Source organism: Trichechus manatus, unplaced genomic scaffold (assembly GCF_000243295.1).
Source record: "Trichechus manatus latirostris isolate Lorelei unplaced genomic scaffold, TriManLat1.0 scaffold00098, whole genome shotgun sequence".
Lineage (NCBI taxonomy): Eukaryota > Metazoa > Chordata > Mammalia > Sirenia > Trichechidae > Trichechus > Trichechus manatus.
The window spans coordinates 6,064,384-6,073,716 of record NW_004444034.1 but is presented as its reverse complement, the minus strand read 5'-3'; the positions used below and the strand labels follow the sequence as shown (position 1 = coordinate 6,073,716).

The 9,333-nt window shown below is 37.8% G+C and overlaps 1 protein-coding gene across 1 annotated transcript in view; it reads right to left on the bottom strand.

The window, feature by feature from the left end:
* Positions 1-9,333, bottom strand: part of TBC1D32 (TBC1 domain family member 32) — a 286,304-nt gene extending 276,971 nt beyond the window's left edge. The window contains exon 1 of the mRNA XM_023737184.1: positions 9,254-9,333. The gene's annotated coding sequence lies outside the window, so the exon portion shown is untranslated. The remainder of the gene's footprint in view (positions 1-9,253) is intronic.

The following is a 9,333-nucleotide window of genomic DNA, read 5'->3' as shown; positions in this document are numbered from 1 at the left end:
AGGAGAATGAAGAACACCAAAGACATAAGGAAAGTATTAGCCCAAGAGACAGAAAGGGCCACATAAACCAGAGACTTCATCAGCCTGAGACCAGAACTAGATGGTGCCCCGCTATCACCAATGGCCGCCCTGACAGGGAGCACAACAGAGAGTTCCTGATGGAGCAGTAGAAAAATGGGTTGCAGAACTCAAATTCTAGTAAGAAGACCAGACTTAATGGTCTGACTGAGACTGGAGGTATCCCAGAAAGCATGGCCCCTGGACTCTCTATCAGCCCAGAACTAAAACAATTTCCGAGGCCAACTCTTCAGACAGGGATTGGACTGGACTGTGGGACAAAAAGTGATACTCGTGAAGAGTGTGCCTCTTAGTCAAGTAGATACAAGAGACCAAAGGGGCAGCTTCTGTTCAGAAGTGAGATGGGAAGCCAGAGAGGGTTAGGAGCTGGTTGAATGGTCATGGGGAATCAGGGGCGGAAAGGAGGAGTGTGCTGTCACAGAATGGGGTGAGCAGTTAGCATCATATAACAATGTATGTATAAAATTTTGTATGGGAGACTAACTTGAAATGTAAACTTCATTTAAACTACAATAAAAAAAATAAAAAATAAAAAGTTTGCTTATTGAGACTGGGAATTTTATAAAACAGGATTGTCAGAAGACTGCTGAATACCAGCAGGGGTCCTAGGGGGTGTGGAGCGTCAAATGTGAGACATAAAGAAAAGCACACTGGATTTGAATAGTCTGACTTTTACCTGATGTAGGATTCTAGTAATTTATGAAGTATTAAGACTAAACAGAGGTCCCTGGGTGGCCCAAACGGTTAAGAGCTCAACTACTATCTAAAAGGTTGGCAGTTTGAACCCACCCAGAGGTATCTCAGAAGACAGGCTTGGAGACCTGCTTCTAAAAGGTTACAGCCTTGAAAATCCTATGGAGTAGTTCTGCTCTGCACACATGGGGTCGCCATGAGTTGGAACAGACTTGATGGCAACTAACAACAGCAACAAGATTGAACACATATTAACCGTAAAGTAAAAGCATTTAAAATACTTGAGGCTCCCAAACATACCAAGTCTGCTACAGCAGTATTGGACCTTGTTCTTACATCAGTGATAACCTGACACTAAAGTACCATCCATTTCCAGTAGCTAATAACTAATTAATAAGCAAACTGGAGGCTCTTTTAAAGATCTAATGGTTTTCTTTTGTTTTTAATTTTATTATTCTTAGAGCTATGTGGAGTATTTTTAATATACATATGTCATGGATTGAATTGTGTCCCCCAAAAAATGTGTGTAGCAACTTGGCTAGGTCATGATTCCTAGTATTGTATGATTGTGTTATCTGATGTGATTTCCTTATGTGTTGTGAACTCTACCACTATGATGAGATTATATGTGATCTCCTCATGTGTTGTAAATTCTATCATTGTGATGAGGTTGACAAGATCAGTGTCTTAATGCAATCTCTTTTGAGATATAACAGAGAGATGCGAGCAGAGACACATGGGGACCTCATACCATCAAGAAAGCAGTGCCGGGAGCAGAGCGTGTCCTTTGGACTGGGGTCCCTGTGCCGAGAAGCTCCTAGTCTGAGGGAACACTGATGAGAAGAAGACCAACAGAGAGAGAAAGCCTTCCCCTGGAGCTGATGCCCTGAATTTGGACGTTTAGCCTACTTTGACTGTGAGGAAATAAACTTCTCTTCGTTAAAACCATCCACTTGTGGTATTTCTGTTACAGCAGCACTAGATGACTAAGACAACATACAACTTACAGTTACTCTGATGCATGATTTCTTGCAGATAATTGTATTGTTTCATGCTATTCTAAATAAAAACTATATTTCGTTTAGTGGTGTCCATAAAGGTCATGTACTATATAAAGCTGTCCATAGGCACCACCTTTCTGAGCACCAACACAGACTTAGACATATAACAGAAAGGCATTTCAACAGCTTTAGTAAGTGGTGCTGTAACCAAGCATGTAAATATTTCATTTGGGAATTTTTATCTCAGCTGACTTTTTAAAGCAATGCTAAGTCTTTTCTTTCTCTTTGGTATCAATTCAACAAGTATGTAAATAATTTTGCTCATGTATTACTTATTTTAACTATACATTTGTTCATGTTATTCGTTAAGGTTGTAAAAATTTTGCACATAAGGAATCACTTCCATTTATAAAATGCCCTCTATGTTGTCCACATTCCCACTGCATCTAGTACAATGCCACGCACAAAATGACCGCAAGTGATCATGCTAAAGAAATAACTATTTTGCTGATTGTTTGTTAATTAAACACCATTCAGCTTACCTGCCTTAAAATGAAAATGTTAAAATATTTTCTCGTTTGTTAGATGAGTCTCAGCCAACTTAAATTCTTAGCACAGTCAAAATTTATTTAGACTGCCAGTCAGTATAAATGCCTTATTATCCTAGTTACAGTTTCTCTTTACATAACCAAAACTGACATATATACAAAATCAAGGGTTTCAGATCCAAAACCTTCAGTTTTGCAGCTTTGCTTCTGGTAATTTTTTAAAATGGACATAGTAATAATGTTGCTGTTGTAAGCTGCCACACAGTGGGCCCCTGACTCATGGCAACCCCATGCAAAGAAACAAAATGCTGTCTGGTCCTGTGTCATCCCCATGATCTGTAGCAGACTGGACCATTGTGGTCCATAGGGTTTTCACTGGCTGATTTTCAGAACTAGATCACCAGGCCTTTCCTCTCAGTCTGACTTAGTCTGGAAGCTCCACTGAAACCTGTTCAGTATCATAGCAACACGCAAGCCTCCAGTGACAGACGTACATTGGCCAGGAATTAACCCAGCTCTCTCAGACGGAAGGTGAGAATTCTACCACTGAACCATCACTAAAAACCAAAAACCAAACTCGTTGCCCTCGAGTCAATTGCAACTCATGGCGACTCTATAGGACAGAGTAGAACTGCTACATAGGATTTCCAAGGAGCAGTTGGTGGATTCGAACTGTCAACCTTTTGGTTAGCAGCCATGCTCTCAACCACTGCGTCACCAGGGCTCCGAACCATCACTTGCCCCTACGATGATAATTATTATAAAAGTGAGGATGGTGAGACTTTGTCTCACCTACTTTGGACATGTTCGCAGGAGGGACCAGTCCCTGGAGAAGGACATCATGCTTGGTAAAGTAGAAGGTTAGCAAAAAAGAGGAAGATCCTTAACAAGAAGGATTGACACAGTGGCTGCAACAATGAACTCAAACACAGCAAGCATTGTGAGGATGGCACAGGACTGCGCAGTGTCTCATTCTGTTGCGCATGGGGTAGCTGTAAGTTGGAGCTGACTCAACAACAACAATAATAATAAACAATTTCCAAGTAGATTCCAGATGTATAAAAATAGCACCCCCCTGTGGAATCCTAGAGAATAGGGATCGTTCCTTTAAAAAAAAAAATTTCTTTTTTCTATGGTTATATGATTGCTTTTTCAAAATTCAGTTCGATAAACCCTAAAGCTGAATGAAGTTCAACCTTGATACTGTTTTTTTCTTCACTACATCATTTAAATATCTTCACTGGTGTCTAACACAGTTCCTGAGACATAATAAATATTTGCTGAGTGAATGAATGTAAACATTCACAAATGATCATAAAAATTAACCAAGCTTCATAAGAAAAAGGTGAAATTAAACAAACATGAAAGTATTAAATGATTTACCAGTCACTTTTCAAGATGTTCATTTTTCACTCTGAACAGAAGGTGGAGCCAAAGACAAATTTATCCACTGTCTGGCATTCTTTCCCATTAAACAAAACAAAGCAAAAAAAAAAAAAAAATTCTTCTCTCCCTTGACAAATCCTTTTTTGTGTAGCCTCACAGTAAGATTCACTTAGAGATAAATGTAGGCTACAGAAAGGAGTTTAACTTTTACCCAGGTAGAGTCAAAGATGATAGAATGCTAAATAAATGGGAAGTAAGTTTCAGATAAGAGAATACTTTGCAGTTAGGAAGTAAATTGTCAGATCTCAGAAATATATCTGTTGAAAAAGGATTCTAGCACAAATTGGTGCTATAATGTGAAATCTTCACTACTGTGTCTGGAAATTTGGTTGACAAACGAACAGTCAATAATACATTTTCTGGCTGACTACCAATTTGAATAGTGTTTCTAGACTTGCATGCTACTGATCTCCAAATTAGCTTTTACTCCTTTCTTTCTGTTCAATCAATACTAGATAAAATGGAAATTTGGTGCATAGATAGGAAGGTCACTTATTCTGATGCTAATGAAAAGAAATCCATAAGATAATGCTAACTTATTCCATTACAAAATCATCCTAGACCCTCCCTGTCTTAGGTAATCCTTTTATTCTTCTAGAGTTGCCTTTGAATTCTCCTAGGAGGTACTGTAGACTTTGTCAAATCTGTTCAACTCACCTTATCTCAGAGTCAGCTGATAGATACTATCACCAAATGGAATTTTTTACTGTCCATACTTTCCACCTCAAAACATCTTTTTCTTTATGGTCTGCATTCACTCTTGTTTTAAAGGAATATCGTCCTTTTTTCAAAGTTAACAACTCACCAAGTTCCCAAGTGATAGTTTTCTTACAAATAATCCCACATGTGGCCATTTTAAGTATCCTTTCCTTTCCCTTACACTACCTGACCTCTTTTTTTTTTTTTTTTAAGTCTGCTTTAAATGCAGAAATCCTTCGGAGCCCTGGTGGTGCAGTGGTTAAGCGTTCGGCTGCTAACCAAAAAGGTCAGCAGTTCGAAGCCACCAGCCACTCCTTGGAAACCCTATGGGGCAATTCTGCTGTGTCCTACAGGGTCGCTATGAATCAGAATCCACTCGACAGCAATGGGTTTGGGTGGGTTTAGCACTACAATGCTATCCTAATTACTCTCTAATTGCTACCTCTAATTATTACCCTAACTACTCTCTAGTTGCCATGGAGTCATTTCCAACTCCTGTTGACCACATGTGTATCAAAGTAGACTTGTGCTCCATAGGATTTTCAGTGGCTGATTTTTCAGAAGTAGATCACCAGGCCTTTCCTTTTAGGCACCTCTGGGTGGACTCTTAAGTTCCAATCTTTTCATTAGCAGCTGAGGGCACTATTTTCACCACTTATGACTCCCTCTACAGGGTCTCTATGACTCAGAATCAACTCAGCAACAATAGGTTCAACGGGATGGACTCCCTCTAACCTGTAACCTACAGCTACCAAATATTTTTTAATGTTTATGCACCTCATTGAAGTGACAGTAATCCACCTGAGCTTGTGTGAGATAAGCATTGGAAGTCCTTAAAAATTAATCTATTCATCTCTTAAAATTCCAGAGATCAGTATTTTGAACCAAAGGTAAAAATTCAAAAATGCAGTTGCTTTTCATATTAAAAAGTGCTTCTTAAAATTCTCAAAAATAGTCTACTCTCCACTGTGCCAATAATTTACATTTCTCAATGCACAGAACAACTTGGATAAAACAGACTCTAAAGCCTAGCCCATGATGGTGCCTGAAGACATCCTGCAGAATGTCAAATTTTAAATGACTGTTCAGTGTTGCCTGGTTAACAAATTAGACTGTAACTATTTCCCTGGAGAAGGACATCATGCTTGGTGAAGTAAAGCGTCAGTGAAAAAGAGGAAGACCCTCGACAAGATGGATTGACACAGTGGCTGCAACAATGGGCTCAAACATAGCATGGGTTGTGACGACGGCGTAGGACCAGGCGTTTTATTCTGTTGTGCATGGGGTGGCTATGCGTTGGAAACTAACAACTAACATTTCTTCTGCACATAGACAAGGTCTGCCAATCTGGAAGTCAGTGTTTATATTAATGAAATGGCGTTGACATTTCTGAGAATATAAGGGACGAAAATTTTTTTTAAATCTCTGCCACAATTTTTGCAAATCTTTCTAATGGAAACAAGTTTTTAATGTCAGGTAAATGGGATACTTTTTAAAACTTACATCCTTGGTTAAACTATAAGTCACCTGCACTGCTAGAGTATGAGGTATAACAGGAGTTACTATTAGTCCTTTGGAGACGCTGCTAGGTGTCTATGAGAGAAAGCTGTGTCTTCACTGTTTCAACAGGGAAGCCATTCACAGTAACCCAGCTCCCCTTGAGCATTATTACTCATTGGATCTCATTTTGGTGCCACTATTCTAAAAGAAAAGAAGATCACAAAGAAAGACTTCATCGTCTATAAATAATCATGGGAAAATCATTTTAGAAGTAGAAGATAGTACATTCTAAATGTTAAAAGAATAAATTAGTGGCTCATACTGTAACTAATCCCTTTAGTTCAGAAAATGTTTCAAGTGATATCCATGAATAATATAGTTTGGTGTAAAGAAATTCTTTAGTTCTATTTCCAGTTGGTCATATAGGTTACAGGTTTAAAAAGAGTAGCAGAATACTTAGATATCAATATCCTTTTAGAGACCTAACAAAATAGAATTCAAAACAAACACAATTTTTTGCTTTAAAAATCCTATCATAGAAAGCTAATTTTAACTTTTCTTCATGCAGTTAACTCTGAATTAGAACTTTGAGAAAACTCTTAATAAAACGGATAATAACAGTAATAATTGTACTTGATACATAATTTTACAAAAGCAAACCAAATAATTACATAAATTAAATGAGGCATAAACTTCTTTTTTTAAAAATGGGAAAAGAGATTTTCTTATAATGAAAAGAATAAATCAATATATTCATGAATGTGTTCTGAATCCAATGAAATAATTTTTAGTTGATGTAAAAGAAAGACACTCTTTTGAAGGACAATATAAATACAAATCCAACAACAATATTTATAAATTGTTGAACTTGAACACTTGAAAGTCAGATTACAATTTCTGTTTCCATAACATCTATTTTTTTTCCCCCTCCTTCCTTAAAGAAATATATACCTTTGGAAACTATACAGCCAGAAAATGAGAGTGCAAAATTATGTCTTAAAACTACAACATTTCAGAAGATGTTTTATTAGTCACTGCAATGAAAGTATACTTAGTGAAAGGTATCTTCCAGGAAATACTTGCCATTCTTCTTTTCTCTGGTATTGGTATAGTGAGAAAAGTTAAGAAAACGAAGGCTGGCGAGTTTGCTTTGTTTCAGAGAATAAATGCCAAGAGACTTTTCTGTCCAGTCTCAGGAGCATCACTGAAGCCTGTTTATGGGGAACTACCCTACCACAGCCTTCTGCTGTGGCATCTGAAGAGCCCTCAATGGAGCTGCCTTCTCTAAGAATGAAGAAGCCGCATGACTCAGGCCCTTATATACCCTATGCAGACTCCAGAAGAGGCTGAGCCATGGAAGCGGTGGATAAGCACATAAAGATTATATGCACAACTTTACTGTCATTGGGTAAAAAACTCTCTAGTGGGTTTTAGAGGGAAAGTTGGTCTTAAGGAGGGTCAAATAGTTTTTGGACTCACTCAATGCCATCTTAACCTATCAGGCAACTTTAGCCCATGTTTGATAGAAATAGCCCAGCATTTTCACTACAAAATATTTAGTGTGTTGCCATGTAGAGGGTGAGATCACGTTATGCACTTTCAACTCCCTGGAGATCTGGTAGAGATTAGAAATCAATATTTCAGTTAAAAAAACTGATTATATATACACACACACACACACAAACATATATACTCTTGTGCTAAACTGCTCAACTGCAGGAAAAAGTAAAAATTCTAAAGTGTCAAAGGATTTGGAAGGTGGACTGAGGATGGATATTCAACCATATATGTCCATTTTTGAAATGTTCCTATCCCATCCCCACCATTTCCTTTGTTAATTGTCTCTACTTAAATTGAGAGGAGAGGAATTAGATCATCCAATTGGTCATTCACACCCACCTCTAACTTAACACATGTTGGCCAATATGAAGCAAGTTTGCACTGGCTAAACTCTGCCAACATTTCTTTTTTTTTTAACTCTAAAACATTTTTTCTTTTATTTTCAAAAAGGTAGTAACATTACAAAATATACAATTTTTCATTTTCCCCAGAATTTCGGTGAAACAATGACTAAAATTTGTTGTTATCTGTAAGGAGTAGCTCCCAGTAGTGGCACATCTCTGTTTAATGGGATTTTGTTTTTTTCTCATCAGCAAATTTAAACCACAACTTTATCTCAACTAGATACTCTTTGCCTCTTCTCCCCACACTTCCAAGTTCACCAGCGTCCTCTCGGCTCTCCTCCCCGCCTAGCCTTTTTCCCTCCCCTTTCTTCAAGCCCCTCCTCCTAGTTGAGTCAGTGGCTTGAAACTTTTAAAAGCTCTGTGCTCCAAGTTAGAAAAAAGCTTTACGAGGTATCAGCACTTTTCTTTCATTAGAGGGAAGAAGTGAGGAAAGTACCAAACAGCAGCAGACTTTTAAACTTTAAATAGACAGGTCTGAGTGCCTGAACTTACTTTTTCATTTTACTTCATCTTCCGAGGAGTTCAATCACTTGGCGTGCCTACTTCACTTCTTTTAAGCGAAACAGTAAGTTAAACAATATTTTACCTATTAGTTTCCTTTTCTACAAGTAAGATTTTTCTTAAGTTTTTAAATTTGTTAAAAAGTAGCTTTGACTTATGATAACTGTAAATGGAATAGGGAACTTTAAAGTGTTTCTGTAGTTTTAAAGTTAAATTGTACTGAATTTATATTTTGACTCTTAAAAAAAGTTTCTACTAATGATGCAACAGGTAAAATAAGGTTCGGATCTTTCCGATGATTAAAAGAAAGAACTAGTTTGCTGAATATTTGGTACCTCATTTTGGAGTACAATTGTCTTAGAGTGAAATTTTGCTTTTTTGTAATCAGTAGTAGTCTAGGGGCTCTGTAATTTGTTTAGGGGGGCGAGGGGCCTCCGTGGGGGAGGTGACTGACAACATCCCTAAAATCAAAGTGTAAATTTGCTTAGCGTGCTTCCTATAGTATTCTACACTTCGTGCTTTTTCATATGGAAATCTTAATTGATGTTCAATAGCCTTGCAAAGCAAACTTCTTAACAAAGTGCTTTGTTAAAACCTTGTGGTTACTCTACTTCCACGTGGTCTCTTCCTCGAATTTTTCCCAGTAAACAAAAAGGTAGAGAATTCAGAGTTGTAACAGTAAGGTTTTTAAAGCAACAGTGTATAGTCACTGTGTTAGCAAACACTGTGGAAAGATTTGAGACCGTGAGGAAATGAAGCGTTTTCCCGACCACGTTGGCGATTCAGGAGATGAATTCCCTTGAGGAGGGTGGCGGTTACTTACAGAACGTTGGAGGAGAACAGACGTTAAGAAAAGTGTATACCACGGTGCATTTCTAAAACCATCTCCAAAGACAGGAGCTC